The 14,117-nt window shown below is 33.2% G+C and overlaps 1 long non-coding RNA gene and 1 other non-coding gene across 4 annotated transcripts; both read left to right on the forward strand.

Annotated features, from left to right (window-relative positions):
- Nucleotides 1–6,168: 6,168 nt before the first annotated feature.
- TRNAH-GUG lies at nt 6,169–6,240 on the forward strand. The gene has a single exon. It is a non-coding gene; the product is annotated as a tRNA-His (tRNA).
- Nucleotides 6,241–6,350: 110 nt separating this feature from the next.
- Nucleotides 6,351–9,045, forward strand: LOC120086564. Of its 3 annotated transcripts, XR_005484253.1 has the most exons (5): nt 6,351–6,491; nt 6,772–6,861; nt 7,309–7,474; nt 7,760–7,980; nt 8,724–9,045. It is a non-coding gene; the product is annotated as an uncharacterized LOC120086564 (long non-coding RNA). The 3 variants fall into 3 exon arrangements; XR_005484251.1 differs by having other exon boundaries at nt 6,772–7,474; XR_005484252.1 differs by having other exon boundaries at nt 6,772–7,438.
- Nucleotides 9,046–14,117: the final 5,072 nt, after the last annotated feature.

Here is a 14,117-nt window from a genome sequence, read left to right on the forward strand (position 1 = left end):
AGGAAGAACAACGTTGCAACACTCTATGGGCAACATAGCAACGCTGCTTGGCAGAGGCACCAATTCCAGTTTTCTCCAACTGACCTTACTTGCTTGAATATTCAATTACAACCTAATTTCAACTCTATTGACCCCAATAAAATTACAGCCCTCAAACACACATTAAGGCCCATCAAACAAGAGCCAATTCAAATTATTACAACACAATCAAAGAAGAATCTGCCAAAGTTGGATTAAAAACCATATCAATCACCATAACATGTTGTTGGGTTTTATGTCCTAAAACTCGCAGTTTGTAAAATGATAACATTTTCTATAATCAATAAACTTATTATTGATTTTATAAATTGTAAATATGAAAGTCTAAATCCAATAAACTAAGACCTATGACTATTACATGAGTACCTGAACTTTATGTGGAGACATAAGAGTGGATCATGTTCGAGTAAATAGTCAAAATGATCTATAGTACATGAATAAGATTGGGTACCTTACTCTGGTAACACTATTAGATGCGGCCTACTTTATAGTTGTTACAAAGAGTTGTAAAGTACTACATACAATGTGATCCTAATTCGTACATGTTATGACATGAGGAGTGGGGGCGTCCTATGCAATGAGTTCTCATAAGATTGGACCAAGAAACAAGTCACTCTTACTTTATAATGTTGTTTACTATATAGTACTGACTATTTCACTTAGATGACCTAGGTAACTTGATCTTAATCCTGAGCTAACTATGAACTTCTGTTTATTCAGAATTATCCTTAGATTTGCATAGGTGGTTCAACAGTGCCGGCTCAATAAACCTCTGATTTCAGGGGTAAGACCTAATAGATAGTTGGGGACATAGAATGCAAGATAGAGTTCACGCCTACCTGATTTAGGGATAAGAGAAAGGTTGTTCTCCCAAGTACTAAATTTAGGTCTTGAACAAGGGGCCCCACCATCTCACTAGACTGAGAAAGTTTGATTCAGTGATTGGATCATAAACAAGTTGTTCATTAGAGGATCAGTAGGAACTCGAGGAATAAGATGTAATCTCGGAGGTAAAACAGATATTTAGAATTATGACGTGATGACGGGCAGAAATACACGTCATTATAGGCTATTTATTTAGAATTATGAGGGCTGTTAAGTAGAATATGCAGCGATTATGTTAGGAATTCATGAGAAAACGAGTTTGCGTCGATCAACATTAAGAATCTCGACTAACCCACTATTATGTGTTGTTATGCGTTCAATTGTCTATCTTTGTAGCTAATGCAGGAAGCGGACACATACGCAGAAGTCGGGGCATCACAGAGAGATTGCGGCTACATAATGATAACAAATAGAGGGATGAACACAAGGTTGGTGGAATGCAAGCATGAACGCATACCTCGAAAGAATCAAAAGATGATGTTGACATTTCACCTACCAAGCCGTTAGTAGCAGAGATTCAGAAAAGGACTATCACGCCACGAGTATCAAATTCAGAGTAGGCTCATTAATGTTGTCAGCGATCAAACTCTATAAATAGAGGTCGTTGAGCAGAACTTCAAATTATCCAAGGTTTTCTGCCTTAGGGTAGATCCTTGTGATCCAGACGAAAGCGTGAGAAAATAGCTTGAGAGTTCTTCATCTCTTTCATCCATTCCGAGTGACGATCGGAGCCTTCGCCGAAGTTAGAGCTCGAGAGAGTCTNCTTGAGAGTTCTTCATCTCTTTCATCCATTCCGAGTGACGATCGGAGCCTTCGCCGAAGTTAGAGCTCGAGAGAGTCTGCTCCACCGCCCATCCATAGCACCACTGGCAGCCTTGACACACATATGCTGGAAGCAAGACATTGCTTCTAGCTAGCCCTTCATTTCTCTTCTTTCCTTGTATTGTATTACATTTTGGCTTAAGGAATTAATACATTTTGTGATCAATACATTTCTATATTTTCCTTCGATTCCATCTCCATCTTCATTTACTTAGCATCATTTACTTTCATTGCATCACTAAATGAGATTGCTAGACTATCGCATACTTAATCATGCGGATTAGGGATATGAAACATGTAACAAACCACTGGGAGGTATGCGTTGCGCGAGTGTTATGAGAAACCTTATTTCCTTAGTGTGAAGCTATAGCAACACTTGTCTATAAGTGGATGTAATGCTTGTCTATGAGTAGAATCAACACAATTAACTGTCTGGGAGGGTAAGTGGTTGGTCGCATTAAGCAATGTAAGCAAGTGTTCATTAGGGATGGGAATAATCTTACGTCAGCCAGGTTTATGCGATTACCTTGTCTTATGAGCGCATCATTCATCATTTAGGCATACTGGGGAAAGTATCTAAAAATCAAATCTAAGTCTCGGGAGAGCGGATTAGATCGCATAAGCAAGAATGGGGAACTTAGGAATAAGCTCCGTTTGCTACTACACAGCGTATGTACCCTTTAAGTAGGATATGGTGGTATGTGGTTATCTCGTTTATGTGTGAGAGCATGTGGGCGGGATATAGAAGCTTAGAAATAGGCTTTTCGACACTATCACATATACATCGCATGCGTCTACGTCAAATGTATATAGCATGATCGCATAGCTTACATTGGTTGGGGTTGCCTTTGTGATCAAACTTAGGGTTGCGATGAAGACATCCGCACCATTTTAGCTATTTTTCCATGCATTTCACTACGCGTTAACCGTTGTCGTGTCTCTACCTCTCGTTCATACTTCCACAGCTTAATCTGTTAGTTAGGAGTAGGAGTAGTGTTTAGCTTATCACCCTTATCATTCTTTTATTTATTCTTCGCCATAAACATATTACCGCATAGCATTTAGCTACCAGTTCCTGAGTTCGACCTCGGGTCACCCGAAAAACTTGCGTTCTCGTTATACTTGGCGAGAGCGCAAGAAAAATTGTGACAGGAATGCGTGGTCATTACATATGAGACCAACACATACCATTCCAACGCATGACCACCGACGCATGACCACCGACGCATGAGAACCAACACATAACTTAAGACATGCATCACATATTGCGTTCACCTAATTTTAGTCATCAACGAAGTTCACACCTACCTGATTTAAGGATAGGAGAAAGAGTGTTCTCTCAAGTACTGAATCCAGGTCTTGAACAAGGGGCCCCACCCTTTCACTGGGCTGAGAAAGTTTGGTTTAGTGATTGGATCATAAACAAATTGTTCGTTAGAGGATCAGTAAGAACTCGAGGAATAAGACGTAATCTCGGGGGTAAAATAGATATTTGACCCAACCGTTATTACAACAACCTGTGAAAGTTCGACTTGCTGATTATGGTTAAATCATGTGGACATAGTATATCTACAGTGAGGGGAGCACAACTATGAACTTTAGTGGAGTGATCCATTAGTTAAGGAATGAGGTTTAATTTGGTCTAATGAGTTTAGACAATTAATTTGGATCGTTGGAGCCCATAATCTGTAGGTCCGCGAGGTCCCCCTACTAGCTCTAGAATAGCGTGATAAGTTAATTTGAAACGTTCCAATTAGAATTAAGGGAATTAGGAATTATATAATTACTTGTTTAATTTGAGAATTAAATGGAATAGGAGAATTTATATTTAAATATGATTTAAATATATAAAGATGGATATGTGTAAAAATTAATTTAATATTTGATATTAAATTAATTAGTTTTATTTAAAAATTAATTTATGAAATTAATTTTATAAAATTAAAATTTCCAGTTTTAAAATCAAAATGGATTTTGAAAAATTAAGTTTTGATTTTGAGATAAAATTGGAAAATTGGAAAATACCATGCAAAAATGGAATATTGAGATATTCCATTATCCATCTTCTTCATGCTTACATAATATTCCCTCTTCTTCATTAACTCCAAGCATGAGCTGCAACTCATGCAGCTCTCTTCCTTGCATGATGATTTGCAATATATTGAAGAGATTGTAGTGAATTTGAGGGATGCAATCAAGTGAATTTTAGTTGAAAATTCGTGCTGAAGAAAGTGTTATTCAATAAGATTGCTGCTGTGAGTAATTCTCCATAATCCCTTGATTGAAGCTTGTTTTGAATCCCACAACTCAATCTAGAGCACCAAGAGAATAATGAGGAAGATCTTGTGGTGGTCTACAACAAGATTCAGGGAAGATTGCAGCTGAAGATCGAGCTTTGAAGAAGTTCTACAAAGGTATGTGATGAAACTCACTTGTTTCAGCAAGAGCATGCTTTATATTTTGCTAAAATTAATGAATTAGAGTGCTTAAATGATCCTTGTTGCTTCCGCTGTTGCTGATACAATCCTACACATGCATCACATGAAATTCATCCACCATGCTCAAATTAACATTAATTGAGTGCTTAAATCATGCTTTGATACCAATTGTTAGATTAAACATGCTAAATACGGAAGCTAACAGCATCATTAAGCACTCTAATTACATTAATTTAAGTAACAAGCATGCAAACTCATAGGTTTTAAACAATAGGGTTTTAGTTTGTATACCTTTGATGATTTCCACTTGTTCCTTGCAATCTCCACGAAATTGACCTTCAATCTCTTTCGTAGACCACAAAGAGTATTTTCTCTACTAATCTCAGCCTTAGATTGAGTGGTAGAACTTCAATTGAGAGGGGATTTTAAGTGGTTTTGGAGGGTTTTTTAAGAGAAAAATAGCCTTCAGCAAAATTTTCTCTAAAATTCAATTGCATGTCCCTTACAGTGATCAATTCTCAACCTTTTAATGAGATTAAGTATGCAAGCACTTGAATAATCAGCTGATTGACACTTCAAAAAGCATTATACAAGTGGACTAGATATTAATTTGTGGATAAATCTATTATGAAAGTGAATTTAGGGTAAATCCACTAAATTCAGTAATTTTATAATTTTAATTATTTTAATTTACATCTAAATTAAATATAATTTAAATTCAATTTAGAAAAATTGAATTTCTTTTAAAATTTAAATTAATTTAATTTGATTAATTAAATAATAATTTAATATCAAATATTAAGTTAATAAAACACCTAATTCAAACATGAACACATTCATGTAATCAATATTTAAATATATTAAACTCTCCAAATACGTTTAATTTCAACAAATTTAAATGTTAATTATATCGAATATAATTATACAAACTCTAAATTGAATTTGAACATTTGAAATTCACTCAATATTCTAATCTAAGGCTTAATCTTTTACAAGCTAGTAGAATAACTTTATGGACCTACAAATCATGAGTTTGAATGATTTGAGATTAATTGACTAAACTATTTAGACTGAATTATGATGCAAATCACTATAAGAAATGGGAAGGAAATAAATTTAATTTTAAAAAACCAAAATAAAAAACGAAATAATTATCACATGATATCGAAATAATTATCAATTAAAGCCTAAATGATTATCAATCAGGTCGTTAATAATTTATCCCATTGTTGTTGTGGTCTAATCGCAGTTAATGGTGTAAATTTCATAAACGAGGATTCATTTACAACAAGGTGGCTATAGTTTAGTGGTGAGAATTCCACGTTGTGGGACTTGGGCTTTATGCTCGAAAGGGATTATGTCTTTACCAAATTTTCTTATGCACGATCATTCTTCTTTTAGTGAAGTTTACATTAGAGCATCTTCAAAGAGTCGTCCATGTACCATAAGAGAGGTCAAAGCGTCATATATTGGTCAACTTGTGAGGATATCTGGTATTGTGACACGCTGTTCAGATGTTAAGCCATTGATGTAGGTGGCAGTTTATACATGCGAAGACTGTGGTTTTGAGATATACCAAGTCATCTAAATTGTAAAGTAGTTGATGTTTACCATTTTTTTTAACAGGAACAAATTTGATAAAATGAATCTTTTCATGGAGATAAATTATGATTTTATTACGTGTATTTATATCATCTGTGTCATTGAATTCTTAAGCTGTGCGACCCTTCTCTCAGGCCTAATGTTAACTTCCTTTTTTCCCTTCTTGGATACTTCATCTGTTTTTTTACTCATGCAGTCAGTTTTCTGCTTCACAGGAGGTAACAGCTCGAGTCTTCATGCTTCTATTTGAGTGTCCATCTCAGCGTTGTAGAACAAATCAAACGAAAGGCAACTTAATTCTTCAACTTAGAGCATCCAAATTCATTCAATGCTAAAAGAAATTAGTTTTTATGTAAGAAATGAAAAATTATTTAACAACAAAGTGGCTGTAGTTTAGTGGTGAGAATTCCACGTTGTGGCCGTGGAGACCTGGGCTCGAATCCCAGCAGCCACACTATTTTTTCCAATATTTTACTAACATTTTTCTCTGTTATTTTTTAAATAGAGCATTTATTTATTTATTATAATTATTTTATATGAACCTCATTTTCCCGCCAAAACTACCCCCCTTTTATCATTTGCCGCCAAATCCTTTGCTCTCATTCGCTTCCTCAGAATCTCCATTTCCCTCTCTCGGCTTCTCCGTCTTCTTCGCAATGTTAGCCATGAAAGATTCCGAGCTTCTGGACTTCACCGCTGACAAGGGTAAGCAATATCTGTGGTTTATCGCCTTTTTTTGGCCCTGAAAAACTGTATTTCAATAGTACCTGTAATCTCTTTCAGTGCTCGGAAAGGAATTCCTAGCGAACTTTGCCGATGCAAATGGCGAAGCCAAGTACTTAAACATTCTGGTTATGATTAACTTCTTTTAGGAGGTTTTCAATTAACTTCTTCAAAGACACTGCCAGAAAAATATTTCTTTTTTATTTCACAGTTTGATCGATCGATATTGGTCCTAATGCACGCTCTGGCATTTGGTTTGCAGGCCAAACTTCAAGAATTAGCTGAGTATGTTCCAAAAGGTCATATTCCCCGGACAATGACTGTTCATCTCAGGGATGAATTAACAAGGAAAGTTAGTTTTCTTCTAGTGATTTCTCACTGGTAGTTCTGAGGGTGACTAAGATTTCTGTTTAGTGAGGCTTATTGATCTAAAGGAGGGTCTTCTTTAGTTTAATTACAAATAAACAATCAGAATCCTCATGCGTGCTCTTATGTATGCTTGAAACTACATTAAAAATACATCTTTTGCTTTCTTATCCATTTCTGTTAAATCAATCAGTAAGCTATACATTTATATTTCGAGAATTCCTTCAGGTCTGTTTATTATGTAAGACTGCCGTTATCATCCAAATTTCTACAAGAGATCTTTCTAACATAGAGCTATTGATTCCATTTACCTTTTTAATTATGGAAGTCTCAGATTCTAGTAGACCTGCGTATTAAATGCAAGTGTTAGGACCTAATTCTTAGAGGATCTCAATATCTTCAACTCTCACTTTTAAATTTGTACTTGGGTCAGAGCTTACATTTCAGCCGCAAAAAGATTGTCTCCTTACGTTCCCAAGGATCTGGAGGAGTACATTGCCAGTGCCTATTCCAGCATCCGACAGGAAGAAGCTAAATCTAACACTCCCCAGTCATACACCACAGTGAGAACTCTACTGAGCATTCTTCGGATATCAGCTGTAATTCATTTCTTGCCTTAATTCATATGAATACCCTATCTACTCTTCCATATTTTATTTTGCTCCCCATAGACTGAAATATCAAGCAGAGGCAAAGACGTTCCTTCCCCGCATTTTTTATATTTCAATTATATGAGATGTTTTCGGCCAAGCTGAACCCTGTCCTGCTTAGTTGGATTGGCAGCATTAAAAGTGCTGACCACGCAGGTCATAGTAGGTACACATAGATGTTTTTTTATGATTGGTGAACTCATGAAACTTTGAATTGGACCTCATCCTTCACAGGCTCTAGCAAGACTTAGATTCTCTGAGACCGTGGCTCAGAGTGATGTCGATGAAGCTCTAAGGTTAATGCAAATGTCAAAATTTTCCCTATACTCAGACGACCGTCAAAAATGGGTCTTGATGCTATCTCAGATATTTGTTCAATCTTGCGTGATGAAGCTGCCAGAACTAATAAAATGAATGTGAGCTATGCACACGCCCTTAACTGGATTTCTCGGAAGGTCAGTTGTGATTATTGTTCTTATAGTTGTCTACACTTTGGCAATCCTAGAATTTCATATAAATACTTGATAAAGTTTTTACTAGCTCCTCATCTTCCCCCCACAGGAGACAGCCCTAAAATTTCAAAGGTCTTTGTTTTTGTTTTTTTATTTTCTTTTCTCTTGCAAATCATTTAAAATAGGTTAAATAATAAATCTGATTTTTTAACTTTGAGGTTTGCGTCTATTTAATCTCTGAACTTTCAAAATTACAGACTTAACCTCTAAACTTTTAATTCTTTTAAAAGTAATGGATACACTCACGAAATTGGAACTTCAGAATTTCAATAAACAAAATTCAAATTTATATCTTATAGATCTATTAATTTTTTAAAAAAATTTGAATTTGTCAAAGATCTATTATTAAGAGATTTAACATATATAAACCTCAAAATCTGGTGACCAAACTCGTAATCGAACTTTTAAACTATAATTACTGTTAGTATGAGAGGTAGATATTCTCTAGAGACTAGAGAATGCCTTCCTCTCGTGCTAGCAATCTAGGGTGATCGCTTGTTACTAAATTCTGTCCTTGCAGTCTCATCAAGGAAATTTTTAGTCCAAGTTAGTTAGCAACAACTATGCTTCACAAAGAAAGTCACTCTAAGTTCGCTAAAATCCACATTTTGTTAACTGCATATTTCCTCAAAACTGCATGCATCCAATGGTTGAAAATTGAAAATTTTGGTTCTTTTTCTTCTCAGGGATACAGCGAAGCTCAATTAAAAGAATGTTTGGAGGAGTATGCAGCCTTGAATGTGTGGCAAATACATCCACACACCTTTGACATTCGGTTTATAGATGCTTGATGTGCTGTTATTTGCATTCTCGAGTTACTGACTGAGAGCTAATTTAAACTGTCTTAGGATGGGGCTTGATACATAATCATTTGGAATACAGAGTAAAATGCTCAAAAATCTTGGAGGGCTTTATGTTGTATCTGTACTTATAGTGTAGCTGTGGATTCGCAGATAACTGGATTCTAATTTTTATATCTTTTAAGGGATTATTTATCCACAACCACTTGTTTCATGTGTTCTAAATGTTCTTATGCTTGTTTGGTATTCATAATCTTATATTTTGGTACTTATATTTTGAATCTTATTTTATTTTGGTCCTTAAACTTTAAAAATGTCTATTTTAGTCTCTAAATTTTGGAAAAATAGTTACTTTGGTCCATGTTGTTAGGGTTCTGTTAGCTCTTTAATATAACGGTGAAGGTGGTTGTATTTTTAGGTGACTAGACACTAAATAGTTTTGATGTCTTCTCCTTCTTTTGGAGCTACTCTACTTTAACGGAGATTGACTTTGAGGTGTACAAAGCGATGACGACAATAATAACTAAAAGAAATGAAACATTACAGTTAACTCAGGTAGTAGAAATTGGAGTTTGAGATGAAAGACGATGATGAAATTGCAAGCGATTCGGGCTGAACGTAAGTTGGGGTCTTAAGAAACTTAAAGAGAGAAAACTGGAAATAAATTGGAGTCTTTCCCTCTCATTTTCACATTTTTTTTCCTTTCTTTTAAATCCTATCTTTTTTAATTTTTTTTTTCAAAAACCCTACGGTTCTTTCTTTCCAAAGTGGAATGTTCAAGCAATTCAGATGAAAATAAAGTAGAATCAAATAAATGCAATCTATATAGAAAATAAATTCTAAAAAAAAATAAAAAAATACTCTATGAATCTCATAATTATGTTCATAAAAGAAAAAAAAAAGGCAATTGAGAGAAAGAGAAAAAAGTACCTTAATGAATCACAAAAAATATCCAAAACTTGAGGGAATAAGGTACTCAAAGTCTATATATAGATGACATTGCGTCTGACATGTATTGAGATATTGAAGTAGAATGCTAACAACCAAAGCAAATTGACTTTTGATTTACTCTCTAATTCAAAATTGAAACCCTAGATTTTTTTAGGGCGGATAAGGTGTATTTGGTAGCCTAGTCATCTAAAAACACAATCCAACTCACCATTTTGTTAAAAAAAATTAACAAAATCTTAATGATAGGGATCGAAGTAGGCATTTTTTAAAGCTCAGGGACTAAAACAAACTTTTTTTTAACATTTGAGGACAAAAATAAAACAAGATTCAAATTTCAGGAACCAAAATAGGATTTAAACCTTATAGTTGTAAATGATTTTATTTACTTGACGTGTACAGATAATGTTTGACTTAATATATGAAAAAGAGATGGAAAACAATGGTGTGACTGATATACTCTGCACTTTACTATTCAATATACCTGCTTACTGATACAGTATGATATGACATTTATTAGCTTACTGATACACTTTGATTATAATACATGTAAAGTTGATTTGGTTAGTTTAGTTAGGATATTAATCATGGTAATTGTAACGAAAATAAAACCAATAAAATAATACTATGTAGTCAAATCAAGTTGACACATATGCCATCACTCACTAAATAACTCATTTATTTCTACTTTACTCTTCTTTTTTTTCACTTTGAACATGTAGAAGCAAAAACACAATGAAGAAGATTAAAGAAAATTTGCACGAATGATCTAAAATTTGGGTCCAAAATGACGAATGACTTGCTGACGTTACATTTGGGTGAAATTACCATAATAAATTTATACAAACAGAAAAACCATCTCGGTCTCTCTTCCTTTCCCCACTCACAAATCAGTCTTCTCTCTCTCACTTCTTTTCTTCACTCAAAAAAGAAAAAAAATAATTTGGTCAAAGATGCTCGTCGGAGAAGAGGAAGCAGAAGAAAAGAAGAAGAGAAGGAGAGAGAAGAAAAAGAAGTCGATCCCCAGAGAAGAAAAGGAAAAAGAAGAGAAAAAAATAAGAAAAAAAAAATTCACTCGATGGAGAAGAAGAGGGAAAAAAAGAAGAAAAGGAAAGAAAAGAATTTGAAGGAAGAGCAAATTGATAATATTTCACACATGCATGATGTCGGGTGTTCAAATGACCTGACAACTTGAATAACCTAGACTATCTAACCCAAACTATAAGGATTGGGTTGGGTTGAATCTTTTTTATATTTTTCTTGGGTTGGATTGGATCTAAGGTTGAATAAAAAAATTTGAGTTAACCTAATCCAACCCGAATTACATATATATTAATAAAAAGTATATATATTTTCTTTTAGAATCAATGAATTTATGAATTCTTTATGTTTTTCTTTTAAGAAGGTTCATTTTTGTATAAAGTTTGTAATAGATATTATAGATATTTGATACGTAAGAATTTAGTTTTATGAGATTTTAGTTATTAGATATGCATAATAGAAAATTTGAATATTTTTAATTAAGAGGAAAAAAATAATAACCGACAACTCAACCCAATCCAACCCAAAATTTGAGGGATGAGTTGGGTTGGAGACCATGTTCGGATCATTTCGGTTACTAATTTGTTCAGATTGGTCTAAAAAAAAGTCACAATCCAATCCAACTCAATCCATGTACATCCCTAATGTCAATAGAAGATCAATTATCAATGATTTTTAAAAAGATGAGCATTTGTTATTTTGGACCACCAAAATAGATCAACAGTACAATTTTTTTGAAGATGAAAACTTACCTCTTTTAAGATAATCTGAAAAAGGAGAGAAGAAGAAAGAAGTAAAACACTAAATCTACAGTGATTTAACATAGGGATGCCTACACCGACTCTCAAAAGCAACCAGGGAAGCTTTCATTCGAAGGTTATCTTCAAGATTGATTATAGAAAAATACAAGGTCACAAGAATTTCTCTCTTTTTTTCTCACGAACTCTAGTATGCACATGCTTTTCAGAAAATACAAAATTAATCACAAAAAAAAATTTAGGCATTGTTTGATAACCATTTCGTTTTTTGTTTTTTGTCTTTGAAAATTAAGTTTATTTCCTCTTCATTCCTTACAATGATTTGCAAATTTATTTTTAAGTGCAATGGTTGAATTTTTAGTTAAATTTCAAAAACAAAAATAATTTTTTAAAAGATTTTAAAATTTTGGTTTGATTTTTTAAATCATTGGTAAGAGTAGATAATAAAGGAAGAAATTTGAAGTGAAAGTAATGTTTATCGATTTAATTTTCAAAAATAAAAAAACTAAAATGAAATGATTACCAAACTTCTATTTTAAGCACATACTTCCTAAACATGAACCACTTTTTTTGAAGAACAATTTAGTGAAGAATATCTCAGTCTCCTCCACCACCTCTAGGATCATCTCTTTACTTCATTTGAATAGAAACTAAGGGTGAATGAGTCAATTTCTGTTTTGCCATGTGCAATCCGAGAGCTATAGAAAGAGCAATAATTCCGACCGCCATATATATTGGAACAAAATTGTTGACTCTTGACGCTTTCAACTTGCTCTATTGTTGCTAGTGATCGAATCACGAGAAATCGATTGTTGATGCATAAGATTTCATCCTAAACGACAATGGACAGTGTTGGAGTCGAAACTAGTGACTTTAGATTTTAAAGAGATGTTTACTATGTTGACTATTATAAAACACCACTAGTTGAAGAATCCTTGCAAGGACGATGAAGAAAGCTAAAGAAACGGGATATATGCTTGCAAAATATCAAAATGAAAGATTTTGTCATATATGCAAAATTTGAAACGTGGGACACATGCTTGCAAAATCATATTCTTAAAAAATTGGCTACCTTTTGCAAATTTTCTTTAGTTTTTAAACTTTGATATGTATCTTAAAATAATTTATAGATATGGTAGACACAAATTTGAAAGTTCATGTTTCTATTACACGATTTAAATTTATATCTAATTATAATTTTAAATTTAAGAAGTTAACAATAATAATCCACCAATTTCAACCTATGGGAGAGGAACCTTATCTTCCTCCCTTTTTCCCCTGGTTCCAATGTATCTAATAAAATAACTACACCAAAAGAAAGATGACATTTTTTTTTTGGGAAATATTAATAAATTAAAACCTACAAATCGAACCAACTTAAATAATGAGTCAGATAAATTTGAAATTTGTTTCAATTTGAACTTGGATACTGTCAAATCTCAAAAATTCTTTTTTATAATTCTATTTCAAATCTAATCTAAAATTTGGATAGAAGGTAATTTTTATCTAATTAAATTTAGCCATATTCCAAACTCTATCCTAAATGTTTAGAGAAAAAATATAATTCAAATTCAATTGATTTAGAATTTGGATCGATCTCAATTTTTTTTTTTTAAAAAACTACATTCATATTTAATTCAAATTGTATTGGAATAAATTTAAAATCGAAAGATATACCAACGTACGACAATTTAATATATCTCTAATGGTATGGATGAGAGCAACTCAAACATACATCATTAAATTTAAAATTTTGTTATTATAATTTTCTACATAGTTTTAGTTTGCTATTAGTTTAAAAGTTTCGATTTTGTCTACAGGAGTGAACATTAAAATTAACTGAAAATAAGTTTACATACATTTGTATGCCAACATCTTGGTTTTTTTTATTAGCATAAATTCTTTATATCTATATTGAATAGATAAACCCTAGGATCATTCATGTCAAATTGTCAAGAATAACATACCGGATTCCATTGCAAAATCGATGATAGCTTCAAGATGATGATGGATGACTATGGTCTTTCTCAACCAAAACTCCGAGTGCTTATATTGTTTTGGTATATAGGGACCATAGCCTAAGGTCTCTTTATATACTAGTTCAATTAGGGTTCCCATTAAACTCTAATTAACTAGGAATGGGCTTCTACCCCTTAAGTTCATACTCAATTAGGAATCTAGGGTTTTAATTAATTAGATCAAGTAATAGGACCCAATCTAATAAAATAACCCAATGTGATAAATTATTAATCCACATACATAGCACATACTTTAATTAAACATATTATTATTTAAATATGTCTAACAATCTCCCACTTGGACTATGTCTATGTACCTAATATAATTAAATCACATAAACCTTAAGCGCGCTTAAACAGGTTATTTCAATAATAGAATTCCCCTTTAGTTCAATCTGGTCCTCCTATATTAGTAGGGAATCAAGGCGGCTTTCGTCACTACCCTTGTAACTAAACCTTCCTTATCACCAATTCCAATACATTCAATGACATAGATCAAGTATGGATGGATAGCA

The sequence above is a fragment of the Benincasa hispida genome, chromosome 9 (assembly GCF_009727055.1).
Source record: "Benincasa hispida cultivar B227 chromosome 9, ASM972705v1, whole genome shotgun sequence".
NCBI lineage: Eukaryota > Viridiplantae > Streptophyta > Magnoliopsida > Cucurbitales > Cucurbitaceae > Benincasa > Benincasa hispida.